At 42.7% G+C, this 20,027-nt stretch overlaps 1 non-coding gene across 1 annotated transcript; it reads right to left on the minus strand.

Annotated features, from left to right (window-relative positions):
* Nucleotides 1-5,688: 5,688 nt before the first annotated feature.
* Nucleotides 5,689-5,794, minus strand: LOC120663113. Its single transcript, XR_005670336.1, has one exon. It is a non-coding gene; the product is annotated as a small nucleolar RNA R71 (small nucleolar RNA).
* Between the last annotated feature and the right edge of the window lie 14,233 nt (nt 5,795-20,027).

Genomic DNA, 20,027 nt, shown 5'->3' on the forward strand with positions numbered 1-20,027 from the left:
TACTGTAAACATTTGAGCTCCAGAATCCATGTAGATTGTTCTGTATAAATCTATCTTAATTTTAACAGGCTCTGCTTTAAGTATTTTTCAGGCCGGCAAACTTTACTGTTTTTAGCTGAAATTTTTACTACAAGCTCTTGAGTATATTTTCTGTACTGAGTAAAATTTTGAGCAGAACATGTTCCTAGCCTATATAGTGAATTTTGCGAATGTTCTTATGCTTGTTGGCTAGAAAATAAAAACCCCACACAGTTCATTTTATGAAGTAAAGTAAACATGTTATCTACTCTTTATTTGACTGCCCAGTAATAATGAATTAAACAAGTTCATCACTAAAGTAACACATTTGTTGGAATGCAACTTTATCGTGAAGGAAAGAAATGAATTTGTATCATGTTGCAACAAAGAGCACCTTTGCATTCATATGGATACTGTGAATCTATCCGACAGTGAGTACGAGTTGGTGCCCGCAAGTGATCACACTCCCGAGGGTCCAAGACTAGCAGTGCCCAAGAAGGCAAGCCCCGGTGTATTTGATCCTATTATTTTCACATATATATTTAATCTATGTTGTAATAATTTTATTTGTGCATTTACGTTTCCAGGAGTTGCTTGAAACCTTCGATGCATGATCCTAGGTTCCTATGTACTTCTTACCCGGTTAAACTCGACTAGATGCTCTGCTAATTAGGACCGGTAAAAGATGAGTGGTTTCCTGCCGCTCGCGAGATTATAGGAATTGACTGACTTTACATTCCGCAGTAATATAAGATGACTGGCGGGGTTGTGGTACTTGTGATACCCCGTCTGTGTAGTGAAAAGATGTTAAGGTCGCGGTTTGTGGCACATTTTATTAAGCTTTTGAAAGTACTAGCCACATGCTGAGAAATATAGTAATCGGTAAGCTTAAGTATCTGATTGGATCGGCGAGTGGACTTTACTTTCACCCTCTTTTGGACTCGGTCTAGGATGAGTGCAACATGCGGCTGCCGAGTGGTTGGACTCTGTAGTCGAGGGGGGTGACCCTGATCCACGAACTAGAAAGAAAGGGGAAAAGTCATGTGAGTGACGTCATTCCCTATACTTGTGAGTTAGGTTTGCCTTGCAAGGTTAAAAAGTTCGATTCGAATCATCCGCTTCTCATGGTTTGGGACTGCTTAACCATTTTTGTCACATAGAGTAACAAGTGGAACATGATATTGATAAATATTGTTGTATGATTAATGTTTCACTACCATGCATGCTTAGATATAGATGCTTACATAGAATGGTTAATCAACATAGGATCTGAAAGCTAAAACTTAAAAGTAAGGATCTACTCTTTGTTGTTTTTCAGCAAAATAAACCCAAAGGTTTACTAATCCTTGCATGCCTAGTTAAGTGGACTAAGTATATCCAGTGATGGGTAAGTCTTGCGGAGTATTAGTATACACAACCTTGCTTATGACACTGTTTTTCGGGTACTACGGAGTTGTGGTGGCATGAATCGAATTTTCCCTTGAGGATATGATTCCTAGCTTGACTTGGCTGTGTACTTTACCTCCGGGTTTGTCTGTCCAGTGGGATGGTCTCTTAGCGAGAGTGCTGACACCCCTCCCACTGAGTGATGTCTCATAGGGCTTCATCGTGACATCATATTTACCGCTAGTTATCCTGTTTTACCTTTCCGCTGAATAATGACACTCTGAGAAACTATTGTAGTATAAGACTCTGTAGTACTTGACTATTTAGAACTGGTTTGTAATAATTAAATTTCTACTGCGACTCTGTGATGTATGAGATGTTCTGTGTTGTACTCTCTGGGCTCACCTTCGTGTGAGTTGTTGCCTGCTTCGATCCCAATTAGCTTGGCTTTAGTCGAGACTTTACTCAAGGAACTGCCGTAGTAGTGCGAATTTGGATCAGAATTGCCTGGCAACGATGATTACCTCACTCGGGTCAGTTTATTTTGGGTGATCCCATCACAATAAGTAGTTCTTAACTATCTCTCAGCGTGAGTGCATGACATGGCTATTTTAGACACAACCAAGATACCTCAGTTACAAGACTAATTACACAATATAAGATTGTATCCTCCATAATGTATTCCAAGCACTATGTTAAATTGCGTAGCGTTGCACCAGTAGGATACAAGAATGACTTGCCAATGTCTAGTTTCCTCAGCTTAGGGACATGATCCTGATCAGACCTCATAAGATTAATACACATGATTGATCTCAAACTAAAAAAATACTGAATTAGAGAAACAATGCTAGAAAGCTAACTGGGACTTTAGTTCGAATCAATATGTTCAGCTCCTTGATGTTGAACCTGATTATTTCATAATTGCTTATGACACATCCGGAAAAATAGATTTCAAACAACTCCTCACACAACCCATAAATGCATTACTAACCTTGACACAAACATGTGTATTTGATAATATAACCCTTGCCACTCGATGCACCTAACAACAAATATGATGCTAAATATTAGCTGGGAGATTATCTTTTAACTGATAAAGAGCACAACTTTGCATGATCTTCTTATCAATTAATACCACTGATAACTACAATCCAAATCAATAGTGATGTTATATACCTTGTAAAAGAACTATTTATGGACGACCAACAAAATCTGTCATGCAGAGAAGAATTGGTTTTAGCTAGGAAAAGCAATAATCAAGAGATACAATGAAGTTAGCCTCCAAATATTAAATATATTAAGAGGAAACAATGGATTACACAGTAACCTTTTCTGGATCAAGTACTTGAGAGGAAAAAAACTAATTAATGCTCCAGTACAAGCAAGAGCAGGTTATAAGGAGCAATAACACAGGATGTTAGTGCCAATTTATGGAATGTACCTACAACAATACTACTCAAGGCCATGTATGTAAAGGTGGTTTGAAACTGTTGGATTGATCTCTAACCGATCTGGCCCAAAGGTCAAATCGGGCCTTGGTCACGCGCCATGATCGGGGGCAACCAACCCTTTTGTTGTTGGTGAGCCCCCGTCGCACTGCGCAAGTAGCAGTAGAAAATCAACATGATTTAAAGATTAAGATAGTGATTTCCGATCGTAGGGGTGAGTATTACGATCGGCACATCCCCTATGGCCAAGTTCCTGGACCTTTTGCGATGTTCCTTATGGAAAATGGCATAGTCGCCCAGTATTCAACACCGGGCGAGCCTCAGCAGAACAGAGTAGCAGAAAGAAGAAACCGTACCCTGATGGATATGGTAAGAAGTATGATGAGCTACTCCACACTACCGATTAACTTGTGGATGGAGGCGTTAAAAATAGCCATTTACATTCTTAATCGTGTGCCAAGTAAATCGGTGCCGAAAATACCATATAAATTATGGACAGGAAGAGAACCCTCGCTTAATCACTTTTGTGTGTGGAACTATGTTGACGGCCATTATTTCACATTCTGACCGTCAACATCTCGGGAATAAATTGAGCTTTTGCACCATGTTCCATACATATTTTTATTTATAATAAGTTCCACAAGTTTTGGATGAGTTGTGCCTGCATGAGATCATAGCCCAAAGACGGTCGAAAATGAAGAAAATCCAGGCCGCCCACCCTCAACCGTGCTGGCCGGCCTGACACCTCAACATACAGGGGTACAATCTTTTTATAGGAGCAACGTGACATGCTCACAATGCACCTGAGGAAAATATCCCGATTCAGTTGGTGGACCCGGAAGGCATGAGGATCAAGTAAAGGACCCACAAGCCAGTACCCAGATAGTCAAATGGGGAAGTTACCAAACTCAGAGGCATTGTGGAGCGTTGATCTGCAACGTCGGCAAAACGGAGGGCCAACGGGCCCCTGAGGCAGGCACTCGGCCTCCCCCGGCCCGGCCGGCCCACGTGTCCAAGCGTCAAAGATAGGCGACCATCGAACCGTCACTAGGAGGAGATCAGAGACGTCCAGGAGAAGGCGGTGGCCAGATGGCCACGCCCCTAGGCAGCCCCTCAGGTCCCGGCTTCGCGTGGAAGTTAAGCACAACCACCACAGTTGCGTACCACCGGCACTAATTGAATTACCAGCCAGGAATCAACCTTGGAGTGCTATAAATAGGACCCTCTCCATCACTTGAACAGACAACAAAGGAGCAACCCTTTGTTCTCATTTCTAGAGTAGGATTAGTAGTTGGGAGTTAGAGTCGAGTCGAGCTTGTCTCGGGGATCCGAAGTCGTCATCGGAGCTCGATATAAACTCTTGTATCTTTTCCTTTGACTTTATTAATATAAGTAATCTTCTTTATTTACTTGAGTCAGCTTTACTTTCCGCAAGTCTTTTATCCTTTCAAGTACAAGTACTTTTTTACGGAAGTAGTTTACCTCTAGTTCAGTTTAAGTTATCTTTCTTGTTTATCGGAGCTTGTCTTATGAGTTTTCTCGCCCGGACTAGTGAATTCAAGTTAGTTCACTAGGTTGAGGGGGATTTCTCTTGAAGGCCTCAGGAGAAATCCTAGTACCAAGTGCAGACGTGTTGTCTTACTCAGTGCTCGCTAGAAAGTGTGTTGCACCCCACGGTACCGCAGTGGTAGGCGGCAAGTGGTGAAAGCCTTGTACGTCCTTTGTAGTCCACCACGTTCAGGTACTTTCATAGCAGTAGTTGCCGAAGGACGTCGGACTTCCTTCTCATCCCTTTCAGAGTCCTTCTCTTAGACCGCCGAAGTAAGCTATAGGTTGTCGGCATCAAGACAGAAGCTTAGATTAGTTCTAGTGAGGCTAGCTCAGTAGTATAGAAGTGTTTCAGGTGTCCTTTCTCGCTCGTTGTCCTCCCAGCTGCTACCTCTCTAAGGTAAAGAGTCTCCTGTGTGTCAGACGATCTTTGACTAGCCATTTATCCTATCCATTATCTGGCTTACCCCTGCTGAATTAGTCAGTTGATAGATTTAGTAGAGGTCATCACTACAATTTATGATACACTTTACCATAGTGCTTCCTTGAGGATTTTCACGATACCCTGAAATACTCCATGGTGAAGTGCTACATCAGTGATTCTGTGAGCTTGCAGAATACCTATTCAAATTGAGTATAAGAGACACCAACAAGCATTTCTAGTGCTGTTGCCGGGGAAGCAATTGGCTAAAGTTATCATATAATTGAGTGATAAACTTTACTGCATTATCACCGCTAGTTTTAGCAGGCTTACCATTGCTCTTTCTCTCATTTTATTGATGCAGAGCAGTGCATGACCAGTTTTGATCTACCATCAAACTTCGATCGGAATCCTCAAAGAATTGGGCGAATTGTGAGACGCCGCATCGTCCAACCCCAGAAGAAACCCACTTGGAACCTCCGTCCATCCATCTCAGCACCACCTATGGCGAAGACTCTTCGTCAGTACTTGGCCCCGTCCAACAGCCACATTACTACTGAACTAAACACCGACCAAGATAATGATGGCTTTGAGCTCAAATCGGGACTGGTGAACATGGTTGAAGCGAGTCCGTTTTGTGGAAAGACATCCGAGGATGCCCACGCTCACCTCCAGAATTTCCTAAAAGTGAGTAATACTATCAACTCCAGAGGTACTACGATGAATAACATCCGTCTTCGGCTGTTTCCATTCTTTTTGCTCGGCAAAGCAAAGACGTGGTTCTACAGCAACAAAGCAGACTTCACCACCTGGGATGCCTGCTCCAATGCATTCTTGACGAAGTACTTCCCGATGGGCAAAACCAATGTCGTTCGGAGCAAAATCTCTGGATTTCACGACATCCGGATGAATCCATCTCAGAAGCTTGGGAGAGATTCTAGGAATACATTGCAGCATGCCCCCACCACAGCATGGAAGAGTGGCTAATTATTCAGAGTTTCTTCCATGGCCTGAACACACCAACTCAGAACCACATCAATGCAACATTAGGCGGTTCTTTCTTCTCGCTCGACATCACTGGAGCGAAAGCACTGGTAGAGAAGATTGCTTCCAACCAGAGTTGGAATGGAGAAAGGCAGCAGCAGACCCGCTAGGGAATTCATCATATCGACAGTGTTGATATGCTCGCTGAAAAGATGGACCTTCTCATGAAGAAACTAGAGTCTCCGCACCAGGAGGTCAACCAAATTATGGACTCTCGTATGACATGTGAGACTTGTGGAGAAACTGGATACTTGGGCAACTCTTGCCCGATCACCCAGGAGGAAGCCAACTTCGTTGGAGCAAACAACTCCAACAACTCAGGCTTTCGGCCTCAGTAGGGTTAGAATTCCAAGACCAACCTCCCCTTCGGCAAACAGCAAGGTATGAATTTTAATAATAATTTTCAGCCTACTTTAAAAGACCTAGTTTATGGCATAAAGCAAATTAATGATAACATTAGTAATAAATTTCTTGCTAATGACAAGATCTTGGAATCTTTGGCCCGACAACTAGAGGGCCTGAACTTTGTTATTAAGAATCATTTTAGCTTCAATAAAATGATAGAAACTCTAGTAACTCAACTAGCCTCATCCTGTCCTAACAACTCGGGAAAACTGCTCGGACAGCCGGAAGTTTCCCCAATGGAGAATGTTAGTGCAGTGACTACGCAGACGGTTAAGTCCACACAGGAACCACCATATCCTAAAGATGTAGGATCTCGGTGGAAAGCTGTAACCGCCAGCAATACCTCCACTGGAGACGAGGATCAGGAGGAGGCCGAGGAGTCCAACACAACTGCTGCCCAGTAGGAAACCGTTGAACCCCCTATAACTTCACGGGAGTATCATGACACTACTGCCTTACCATTTCTGGAACAGATAAGGAAGCCGGTGGCCGACGAACAATTCGGAAAGTTTGTCGAGGTAATAAAGAAGCTATATGTCAATATACCGCTTCTTAACGCTATGCAGGTGCTGACCTATGCCAAGTATATCAATGATATTCTTAGGAATAAGAGAACCTTGCCCACCACCGAGGTCGTGCAACTCACAGAGGAGTGTAGCGCAGCTATACTCAATCCTCTCCTGGAGAAGAAGAAGGATCTAGGATGCCCCACAATCACGTGTTCAATCGGGAGCCAACACTTTTCGCACGCTCTTTGCGATCTGGGAGCAAGCGTCAGCATCATGCCCAAGGTAGTTTATGATAAACTAAACTATCATGCGCTTCCCCTATTGCCATGTGCTTGCAGCTAGCGGATCAATCAGTCCGCTACCCTGCGGGAATTGCGGAGAACGTACCAGTGAAAATCTGGAACTTCTTCATTCCCGTTGATTTCGTCGTCCTCGACATGGAAGTCGACGCCAAGACCCCTCTCATCTTGGGAAGGCCGTTGTTGAGTACAACAAAAGCACACATTGATGTGGGAGCTGGAGAAATCTAACTGAACATCAATTGGCAGACAGAGAAGTTTGCCTTCAGGCCGAAGGTCGAACAATGTTCCCAGATCAAAACATTCAACCAGAGGAAACCCGAGAAAGAGCAGGAGAAGACATCAACCCCTACAACTGATATCCTTGCCGAGCTCGTAGAACGACTACGACTCGACAAGGAAATCAGGGTGCACAACTACAGGAATGCAAGACAGAGAATCCTATGCAAGGAATTTGAGGAATCGGAGTCGAAAGCGATCAAAATGAAATCCGCCACCATGAAGGAATGGTGGAAGAAAGTGTCCTCATGAGGAGCTCCGTCCGGCGACGACAACAAAACCAAAGGTATGGAGAGTCCCCCTCCAGACTCAAAACCCAAGCCCTCGTCATGAGGTCCATGGTACGTATCCATTCTTGCATTTGCATATAGGATAGTTTCGCTTTCTTACATTGTTTTTTCCCACATCGTGGCATGTTTAAATTCTTCATTCATTTAAATTTCTTTTGCATCGATTAAGTTTGCACAAAAAAATATTTCGGCCAAAGTTTAGGCCGGCCGGCCCCACTTCCTCTCTTTTGGCCAGAGAACAGCAGGGAATCAAGTGCTTGGAGTGCCGATGAAGCAAAACAAAAGGGGCGACATAATTTTGGATGGTGCAGGGCCGAGTGGCCGTGACCGTGGTCGGCTGGCCTGCCCTCCTCCACAAACGTCGTGTCACCAACCACCAGAGCACAATACATGAGGAGTCACCTCTTCTTCCTCTTCAAACAATGGTTTGTGCAAACACACTTCTCATACTCCTTAAATCTTTGAGTTTAATTGATTTTAATGCTAATTACTAAAAATTGAACTCAACAAACCTTGCTAATCTCATGCACTCCATGCACTTCATGATAAACTTGCATAATCTTTATTCCTTGATCTTCACCTTATTCTTGTGAACTAAAACATGATAGGGAACCCATGCTATCTAATGATTGACTTTTGAGATATGGTTGAACGAATGGAACCAAATTCTTCCTTGCAAAGTACTTGGGATTTCTTTTATAAAATTAAAAACTCAATAGCATGGCTCCTCAAGTTGTTTATGATATTCCTATCCAAGGCCATATGTTGTTCAAAATTAAAAACCCTCTACATATGCAACCTGTTATCTCTTTGAGCTTTTTCAAATTGTTGTGACCCTTTGTGAGATACATTTCATACTCTCATGACCAAGATCATGTACACTCCACATATATTTGCCAATTTCTACACTAGAAGTTGCGCAAGAACATTTCATCCATCCATCCATACCACAAAATAAAACTCCATGTTATTCATGACTACTCTCTCCAAGTTATCATTTCAAGGAAAAGGATATGGGCAATGCAAAAAGAAATAAAAGATATGCTCAAGAAAGCATGATGCAAAAAAAATGGACACTTGAAGGTCCAAGAAAAAAAGGGATTTGGACACATGAAGGTCCAAGTATCAAAAAAAAGAGAGAAAGATAGCCCATGTCCAAGAGAGAGAGAGAGATAGTTCATGAAAGGAGTCCACACCCCATCCATACAAAAATATTCACACACATGCACATCTTGATCAAGGTTTATGACTTGTTTCTCCTAAGGATCCAGTCTTTGACTTAGCAACATAAGAGGAACAGGTATGACTTCAAACTTTTTTCCCTACTCTAAGCTCCACATAAAAGCTTTTCTAGAGGTAGGTGAAAAAGAAGGCAACAATTCGCCTTAGTGAGGAATCCAAAAAGCAAAAAGAGAGACTTGAGAGAATAAACTGAGGAGCTTGGCTATGTTTGGTTTCGAAAATTCATAAAACCCAAGTATCTAAGCACGGGAGACTTGGGAACCTAAAGTTTAAGCCATTCCAAGGTTTAACTATCAAGGTAAGCATGGTAGACAATTAAAAGTTCACAAGTCTGGGAGAAACTTGGAATAACTTGTATGCAGATTTCTTCAAAGGAGTTGCATCCACCTTAGTCTTCGCCTCTTTACTCGAGGACGAGCAAAGGTTAAGTGTGGGGGTGTTGTTGACGGTCCTTAAGTCAGAAATAAAGCCGTCAATTCCTGCATCTTTTCATAACATTCAAACACCATATATAGTTATAAGGCTTATTGCTAACCATTTCCACGAGTTTTGGTGAATCTTGGATTGTAGGCACCCACATGTGGAATAAGACAAAAACATACAAAGACGCGACACAAATGCACAGAATATCCAATCCTGCGTCACGCTTACAAAGAGGGCCCAATTGACAAAGCAAACCGACATTCAAACGCCCGGCACCGACATACACAGGAGAGGACCCACATGTCAGTCACCCGGCCAAAGGCGGCCAAGTGGGGCTGGCCGAACCAATGATTTGGCTGAACCTGGACTGGCACCAGTCCAGGTGCGTCTTGGCCGGTGATTCTCCCTTATCCTTCCAAAGGCGGTTATCAACCTTTCCATGTAAAGGGATGGCGGGAACCGACCTCTCCAAGCTATAAAAGGGCCTCCACTCACCCCACTCAAGGCATTCCCATTCCATTCTCATACACTTCAAGGAGGAGAAGTAGTAGTAGTGTTCCACTTGTATCTTTAGAGTAGGGGAGGAGGATCTGAGAAGAGCCGGACTTGTCGACCTCTCTTCGTCTTGTACCTCGACGGGTACGAATCACTTGAGTAAGTATACGGAGTTCATCTTCTGTTAAGTTCTTGGTTCAGTATTCTTAAGTTATTCTTTCGTTTACAAGTCCATCGTCTACTCTTGTAACGGATACTCTAGTAGAGGGCCCCTGATAAAGACGGGTAACCCTGTACGCCGCTAGAGTAGTAATCGAAGGATTAGATGTGGTGTCTAGGCACTGGATTACCTTTGTTTGCCTCGTACTCCACAGTATTACGGGGTAGACCGCAGGTGGTGACAGCCCTGTCGGTCCGCTACGAAGCTGCTTCGTGGTTAGTGCACTCCCCCCCATCCGAGTACAGCGTAGAGCCACAAGTCGGAGGTCCCTAATAGTACTTGGGTCAGACCGGTACCCGAAGTAAACAAATGAAAGCCTAAGTCTACCTTACCTTGATCCTTATCTTTAGAGAAACCACACTACCCAAAGCTCTCTACCTATTGTTCTCCAAGGGTACACTAGTTAGAAGATCGTTACACCTCTAATCCCTGTGAAAATACGATACCTGAATACTCTCCGGTTGAAGTGTTACAACGACATCTTCCGTGCTTTGCGGATCTTATCTGTGATCATTAAGAAATACCAACAAGCATTTCTAGCGCCGTTGTCGGGGAACGTTTGCTGTAGTTATCTTCGTACCTAGTTTGCCCGTGTATCTTTTCCTTTACCTTTTCTTTTTCTTATCCTTTCCTCTCTACCATGGAGCACATTTCTATCCAAAACATTTCTACTCCTAAGGGCGAGTTTGTAGAGCCACCACAATCTTCAAAGCCAATCACAGCTTCCAGCTTTAAGCTCCGCCCTGGCTTCATAGCCATGGTTTGGAACAATCCTTCTCAGGTTTTGACGGAGAAAGCCCCTACCACCACCTACGAGAGTTTGAGCAGCTGTACTCATGTTTGTCAATCGCAGGCATGGCACAAGAAACACTTCGGTGGAAGTTGTTTCCTTTCTCCCTTGCTGAGAAAGCAAAACAATGGTATGCCCATAACGCAGGGAAGGTAAACGGAGAATGGAAAGAACTACAAGATAAATTCTGTCTCGCGTTCTTTCCCATTTCTCGCATTGCTTCCCTGCGAAAAGAGATCCTCGACTTCCATCAGGATGAGAAGGAAACCATAGGTACAGCTTGAGCTAGGTTTTCACAGCTGACTCACACTGGCCCAGACTTATCTATTCCCAACCACGTGTTGCTTCAACACTTCTGGTTAGGGCTTATCAAGGAATCTGCCCTACAGCTTGATAGCACCACCGGAGGGTCGTTCACACATAAAACCACTACTGAAGGAGAAGCTCTCTTAGAACGTATTCTAGAGAACACATCCTTCACTGAAACCCTTCCAGTAGGGGGATCCTCAGGCCATGAGGAAGTTCCGTCGGTTGATTCTACATCCCGAACTCCCACTCACCTAGAGCCAACCACCGAACCTTCCCCTGAACCAGAAACGACAGAGGAACAAGAAATTCAACCTTGTTGGGTATTTTAACGACGCGAAATAAATCTGCAAGCGCACGGATACCGTCGTAGCTTTCACCCGTGAGTATTCAAGGGTATCGTATCCACAGGGAATGTGTGTGCACTAACTTCTAACTTAGTCGGTCCATGGAGACACCAGGATATGTGGTGAGGATGGAGAGGATTTCCGCGGTAGCACTAAAGATGAGTTAATTGTTGATCTCTCGGGCAGAATACTCGCTTCGGGCACCGGCTTAACCCTGAAATGGTCAGGAGACTCCGGCCAATAGCTCTACGCTATATCCGAACATGGAGGACTACGAAGGACCGACAGGACTGTCACCACCTACGGCCTACCTCACAGACCGTGGGATATTAGGCAAACGAAGGTAACCCGTAGCCCAGACACCACGTCAATGCTACTGATTACTACCATAGTCTAACTACGTCTGGATCCCTATAGCAAACTACGACACTCTGTATAAATACAGAGCGACAAACCCGCGAGTAAGAGAACTAATCTCACTCAAGCAAAAGTACTATGCAATACAAGAATCATAAATACTATCTTACTCATACTAGAGGAAGCCAGCATCCGTAGAGGTACAAGACCGGAGAAGACCGCCGATAGGCCCGGCGCTTCCCCGACCTACTCCTCACTCTCCTCCTACTCTAAGCACTTGCCTAGGCAGGGCCTCGCCTTAGCATTGGAGCACTACATCTTCTAGCGAAGGAGGAAGAGGACTTGGTGGTGTGTGTGAGAGGGGGTGAGGGAGGCCCTATATATAGTGCTAATAGGTCGTTTCCCGCCCTCAATAAATATGGAAACATAGCGCACCACCTTAGAGTGGATCAGGACGATCTTCCTGCCAAATATTGGGCCGATTGGCGCCAACAAGGGGTCGGGCGACCCCGGGGTTCGGCCGACACCCGGGTGCCGCCTCTCGCGCCGCCTTTCGTCCTAGACACTGCCAGGTGGGCCCCCATCTTGTGTATGTCTGTGCCGGGGCTCTCTACGTCAGTTTTCTCTGTCAAATGGGCCCTTCTTCTAAGTGTAACGGAAGATGCAATTTTTTGTGGTTTTCTCCTGTGTATTCTTTGTGTTTTCATCTTATTTCCGACTTGTGTCCCTGCAATCAATAATTCACCAACACTCTTGGAATTCGTTAGTAATAACTCCTACCACTACTGTTTATTATGCAGGAGTTGACGGCATAAATTTTCCACTTAACAGTCGTCAACAACACCCCCACACTTAGCCCTTTGTTCGTCCTCAAGTAAAGATTGAAGGACTAAGGTGGATGCATCTCCCTTAATATAACCTGCATAAAAGTTATTCCAAGTTTCTTCCAATTCTTGTGAATCTTTTTGAGTGGCTACCATGCTTTCTTGGGTAATTGAAGAATGGAACAACACAGATTTCAGGTTCCTAGCTCTTCCTGCTCAGAAACTTGGGTTTTTAATTTTGAAAAGAAAGAATAGGCTTGCTCCTCAAATTAAATTATCGAATCTCTCTTTTTTTGTGTAGTTCCTTACCAAGGCAAAGTCATTGCCTTTTTTTCTCCTATCATCTAATCAGAATTATGTGGAGCTCAGGATAGGAGTAAAAGAGGCATGTGTGCTTTGTTTATGTTGTTAAGTCAAAGACTAGATCCAAGCAGAAGCGAGTCATACAATCTGATCAAGATCTGCAAGTGTGTGGATTTTTTTTGGCAGAGGGTGGATGAACTCCTTTGCATTATCCATCTCTCTTCTTTATTTTCCTTGGATGTGAACTATCTCCCCCCCTTTTTTTCTTTTGACATGCCTTGTGGGCATGTGACATACCTTCTTTGGGTATGCATCTTTTTCTCTCTCTTTTTTTTTGACATGCCTTTTAGGCATGTGGCATCCCTTCTTTGGGTATGCATCTTTTATTTCATCATTTTTTTATAGTCCACATCTTTGATGGTCACTTTAGAGAGAAAGAGTCATGGTATGTCATGGAGTTTTATTTTATGGGTGGATGACAATGTTTGCTATCTTCCACTGTAGAAGTATAGCATGTGAGTGGACGTGTACGTGATCTTGATCATGAGAGTATGACAAGTCTCTAACAAGGGTCAAAGAATTTGACAAAACTCAAAGCAAAGTCAAACTGCATATGAAGGTTTGAGCATGAAAATCTAACTTTGGCTTTGGTAGGAGTTTTCATTAATTTGAGGAGACAAGCTATTGATGATTTTTTTTGAAAAGAAATTCCAAGTACTTTGCAAGGAAGACCATGGTTCCATTCATCTAACCATATCACATTATTCAATCACTTAGAGAGCATGGGGTCCCTATGAAAATAAATGTTCACAAGAACTAGAAAGAATGCAAGGAATAAAGAGTATTCAAGTTTATTCATGAAAGCGCATGGAGTGCATAAGGTGAGTTGGCAAGGTTCTTTGAGTTTAGTTTTTGTGATCAACAATGAAATTCATTTAAACCAGGGTTTGAGGGAATTTGTGAGGGAGTTTGTGAGGAATGTGTTGCACATACCATCGCTTGTAGAGGAAGAAGAGGGAGCTGAGGGAACTCAGAGGTGGTTTGGTTGAACTAGAGTTTTGGCCATCCTTCTCTAAGTTCCATCTGTCCTAGTCTTCAGCATGCTGGGTCGTCGATGTTGTGCAGCATGTATGGGGGAGAGATCTTGAACTGAGTTTGCATTTGGTGACTCTAAGAGATCTCCCCCACACTTATTCTTGTACCTGTCTTTATTCAAAGAAAACAAAAGTGGAAAGAAAAAGGGACTCTACCGGTTTTGAACACCAGGGAGTCTAAATTTCATTGAGTGAAAGAATGAGAAGTTTTTTTAAGAACCTAATTATTTTTTTAATTTTACTTATACTGTTTATTTTTATTTTTATATAGTATCCTTTTTTATTAATTTGGTTTTTTAATTTTATTCTTGGCAAGCCGAACAAGATGGGTAACTTAGCAGGGTGGAGACATGAGGAAAAGGAAAAGGTGCACGAGGTGTGTGGGATACTTACTTGAAAGAGCTTGCCAAGCCTGGAACAAAATGCTGAAGTTAAGCTTCATATACATGAAGCAAAGCTTTGCATTTGTTCAGCTTGGTTCCTCATGCATCTTTCTTCCCATGGGATCGAGGAGCGTTGTGTGGATGATGGAGTTACTGTACGCTGCTCCTGGGTTGTTTATTTTCTTCCCTGCAAAGGGTTAGTGGACAACAAATACTCTAGGAATATTGAAAGGATTTTTGAAATGATTTTTTTTAGATTTGTTGTTCACATCCAGGCTTTAAGGAAAAAAAATCAAGTTCAAAGAAGTAAGATAGCATGGATCCCAAAATTCTTGCCATCATTTTATTTCATCTTTTTTCGAGAGAGATTTTTTTTTAAACAAAGTGATTTTTTTTCTATTTATTGATCACCAAATTTTTATCATTTTAGCAAAATTCAGACAAGGCTGAGATTAAACTGCATGGACAAAGCACTGGGGCATTTGGTAGAGTGCACAAAGTGCACTTTTGAAACGCGACTTATGCCTCCTTTGCGTGTTGTGCAAATTTTATTATTTGAAGCACTTCTGAGCCTTGCCTTATCTCCAGCATGAACTTGAGGATTTTACCCAACAAATTTGAAAAGTTTCTTGCAGGGGTTTGTCCAAAAAGATATGCATCCAAAGTTTATGGTAGTATTACTCCAAAGTTCATTAACCAAAATTTTGACACCATGCCTCATTTTGATTAAAGAAGGCTATTTAACCTAAGCACCATGTTTAATTTAAAAAGCCTATGGAAGTACCATATGAGAACATCCAAACCAGAGCATACAGACATTAATAGAGGAAGCATGATTTCTGCCCATGTGGAGATAAACATAAAGGATTCGTGAACCTTACCCTTGCTTACATGAGTATACTTTCCGCCAGCATAAAGGATATATTTCTGGGAATTGTTGCAATGATGGGAACAATGCTTCTTGGAGGCCTGATCAATCTGAGTGGAGCAGCAAAGGCTTGGAAATGAAGAGGAGCAGCCCCTTGATTTGTGTGCGTGTGCTGCTTAAGTGTGTGGAGCCGTGGCTCTCTCACTCTTTCCTTCTTTTCTCTCTTTTTTCATATATCTCTCTCCTTATTATTATTATTTTTCTTTTTTTCATATATCTCTCTCCTTATTATTTTTTTTCTCTTTTTTTTGAGCAAGCTAGGTCTGACACCTTCTTGAAACAAGGATACTCCTTTGGATGGTTAGAACTTGCAGCGAGACGCTCAGTGATTTCCCCCACACTTGGACTTTTGTGTGATAGTCAAGTGTGCAATGTTGGGGTCTCCTTTTGAGTGTGTTCCAACTTCAAAGGGTATCAAAGTGTTCAGCTGATGCAGTCCTCATGTTCTCGGGCATCGTATGTCCCTTGTTCTTCTTAATCGTCACCTGAAATGGTTAGGACCAAGAATACCCGAAGGTGCATACTATGCTTAAAACATATTCTTGCTTTATTACTTAGGAGAAATTTTTAGTTTTTAAATTACACCGGGCTAACTCCCGATAGTGCTTTGTTTATGGTCGCAAGCTCGACCATGGTATTCCCTCCTGCAGCTATTAATGGTGATGTAGTCCCCAATTTTACCACCATTTGTTGATTTATCGTTGTTCAAGCTACAAGATGTGACACCTCAGGTGTTTGTACACTTAAATACAGAACATTGTACACAAATAAAACTTAAAAGAAGAATGTGGGAAATTAATTCAAAAAGGAAAGGTCAAATAAAAGTCAAATTACACAAGAGAAATTAAAAGGAGAAAGAAAAAGGGGTGAAAAACTACCCAAAATCCAATTCAAAAATGTGCACAAAAATAAGTCTGGCTCATAAGAGGTACTTTAAATGACATGTGCTCAATTGGAGCTTTCAGCCAAAAACCACCCAAAAGCTGATTGAAAATCAAAGCCCTTTTGTGCAAATTAGGAAATTTAAAATAGTTCAAATTGTGGGTTTCAAATGAAAATTTGCATAAAACAAAACTTGTAGATCTTGAAAAGTTATGCAAATTTGGTATTCAACACTTTTCATTTGAGCCCCAGAAGGTATAGAAAATTTTAGTTTGCCGAGAGGTCCCTGAACTTTTAGAATTCACAAATGAGCCCCTACCACCATCTCCCCTCCTCTGTTCCTCTGCCGTGGCGCACCACCCGCCGCCGGCGTACGGTGAACGCCGTCCACGTCCATCTGGGCCCCCGGTGGACCTCAAACTCGCCGCCTGGCAGCTAGTTGGCTCCCCCTTCACTTGCCACGCACCCCTGACCTTCTGGCAAGGTGACACACCGCCCTGCCATGCAACCCGCCGCTGCTCTCTCTGCCACCTCGCCGCCGAGCCGTCCCAGGCCAGACCGACCTCCCCCAGGCGCCATTAGCTTCGCCCTGGAGCCCTCTCGCCTATAAATAGGACCAGAGCCCCCGCCGTCGCGTGACCTCCTCTCTTCTTCCATTCCTCCACCGTCCGCCATAGCCGGCGAGATCTAGCTTGCACGGGCAGGCCACCCCAAACCCACATTGCCCCATCCAACCACCCCAGCAGCCTCGCAACACTCCAGTGAAGCTCACACGCATGTGAAATCTCACCAAAACCCATTCCAGTCTCCATTCCCCTTCCGCGCCACCGCCGGCGAGCTCGGGGCTCACCGCGGACCGGCCAAATCCGAGGGAGTCCGAGCACGACAGCTACCCCAGGAGCTCCCTCACGCTCTCGCGGTGCTCGAGCGCACGACGTTCCTCTACCCCGAGCCCTCCTTCGCCTACACCGACGACGACCCGAACACCACCGCCGCCGTCGACGCCGACGAGCTCGTTTCCGGCCACTATTCACCCGAACATCGAGGTGGTTCTCGAACTCCTCTCACACGCACCTCCACGTTGCAGCCCCGGTAAGCCCTGCCTAGCAGAACACCACCGGCAAGATGCAACGGCGGAGAAGGCCGGCAAAGGATCCGGTTGTAATTTGTTTTTTTCTTTCGAGGGTGTGTTTGCAAGTTTTCTAGGGTTAAGTAGTGAAATTCTAAAATGCATAACAAATCACAGAAAAATCGTAAAAATGCAAACTCAACTGATCTGGAATCTTGGTAACAAGATCTACAAGTTTTGCAACAACCAAATCTGCAGAAACTCTACCAAATTTAATCTTTGAAAAAGAATAAGAAAACCAACCCATGCATGTTCAGGAAGTTCTACTCAACAAATGACCATGATTTTTGGATATGTTGTCTCTGATGGAAAGTTATGCTCACAGTAAAAATATGACACCCAACTAAAACTGTTATCTTGTTAGAACAATCAAGATTCTCAAATCTGTAATGGAAATCCACTATTTAATGCTGGAAAACTTGTACATGATATTGCTCTGAAATTTTTCCTACGTTAATGTGCAACTGAAACCATGCTAATCCATTAATTTCAGGACTGTTAGTGTTGGATTGCTATATACCATAATTAATACTTGTTTAATCAACTTAATTCATCTTATATAGTTGTTGTGCTCAGAAAAATCTATATTGATTTCTGAAGTCTCATTTTGGTTCTGCAAGCATGCCTATAAAATTTGAGCTACAGTTACTAAGTATTACTTTAGATAAAAATCATGCTTAGTATCTCTTGATTAGATTTACCATTTTTGTTCTAAGTAAACTAAACCATATCTGATCATGATTTTTAGACATGTTCTTAGTTAGAGTATATTCTTGATATAATAAAAAGTTCCCATGCAGCACTGATAAGATTGAACCTTGAAATAATATGCTAATTCATGTAAAGTTAAATGCATAATTAAATTTTTCTGGAACATGTTTAGGTCATATGTAGGCTCTGGTAAAAATTTGAGAACCATATCCCTGGTATAACTCTCTGTAAAATTAATCTTAGTTAATAGCTTGCTATTTTTGTCCATTTTATAACCTCTGATGCTTAAAGAAATAAAATCTGAAAATTTTACAGTACTGAGTAGATTCTATATAGATGCTTCAGTAAAAATTGTAGCACCAGAACCCATGTCAAACCTTCTGTAAAAAAATGTGAAGTAACTAGAGTAATCTGCTTACATGAATTATGATGATTAAATGCTTTATGGTTAGGTACTGAAATTTATACAGTAGATGCTAAAGTATCTGATCTGTTCTATATTAAATTTTCATCACTAGTTTAAGAGTAGATTTGCTATTATGAAATTGTGAAAACATACTAGGTTTTAATGTTGAAAATGAAAATCAACCCCTACACTCATTACGAAGAAACATAATAATAAGTACTACTCCATAAATGGCTGCCCAGTAAATAATCTCACAAAGATCATTTCTAAGTTATTTTATTGGACTACAACTTTATCATGAAGGAAAGAAATCAGTATCATGTTATAACTCATCATCTTGCACTGCATATAGAAACGGTTAATCTCGCTGACGGATAATACGAACTGATGCCCGCGGACTCTCGTGTTGAGCAGGAGATTAATTTGAACTGCACTAACTTAGCTCAAGACCTGGGCCAAGCCCCAGAAGCTTCTCTGCCTGACAATGCCCAAGATGGCAAGCTCCGGTGCATAATCCCATTATTTTCAGAGTTATTATTCATCTAACTATTCATAATGTGTTGTAATAATTTTACTTCCTGCATTTAAGTTTTCTAGGCGTTGATCGAAAACCTTAGATGCATGATCCCTAGATACCTATGTTTGATATCCGGATCTTTTTATCGACTAGTTGTCCCGTTAATTAGGAATGGTAGAAGTCGAGGGGTTTCCTGCCTCTCGCGAGTTATAGGAATTTACTGACTTTGAATTCCTGCTGAAATATAAGGACAACGGGCGGGGTTGTGTAGTTGTGATACCCCGCTGGTGTAGTCAAATTGGCTAAGGTCGCGGTGTGTGGCTCATTTCGTTAAGCGTTTGAAAGTACTAGCCACATACCGAGAAATATGGTAATCTGTAAGCTTAAGTACCTGATTTGGACTAGCAAGTGGAACAATCTCGCAGCCCCTTGGTAGAAGTAGGTTTATTTTTATGTCCGGACGTACGGGTGCAGAGTGGTCGGACTCTGTACTCGGGGGGGGGGGGGGGTGTGCCGGATCCACGACCTGGAAAGAAAGGGGAGAAGTAGCGTGGGAGGGAGCGAAGTCGATTCCCATGCGTGTGGTCTAGGTTCCACTGGCCAGGTTGAAATTAGATTCAGAATCGTCCGCCTCTCACGGCATGAGATTGCTTACTGATTTCGGTCACACAGAGTAACAAGTGGAACTAATATTGATAATACTGCTGTATGATTAAATGGTTGCTCTACCATGTTTGAGTAGAGATAGTTGCAAACTTAGAATGGTTAATCCAACTAGAATATGGCTAAATAAAATCTAAAAGTAAGGATCAACACTTAGTTGCATTTTTGGCAAAGAAACCCCACAAACCCAAAAAGCCTTGCATGTCTAGTTATCGAACTAAGTTATATCCTGTGACGGATAAGTCTTGTTGAGTATTAGTATACTCAGCCTTGCTTGTGGCACTATTTTCAGGTACTAACTTCGAGGATCTGATTGCGAGTCTTACTTGGCCTTGTACTTTGCCTCCGGGCTAGTCCATT

Source organism: Panicum virgatum, chromosome 2N (assembly GCF_016808335.1).
Source record: "Panicum virgatum strain AP13 chromosome 2N, P.virgatum_v5, whole genome shotgun sequence".
NCBI lineage: Eukaryota > Viridiplantae > Streptophyta > Magnoliopsida > Poales > Poaceae > Panicum > Panicum virgatum.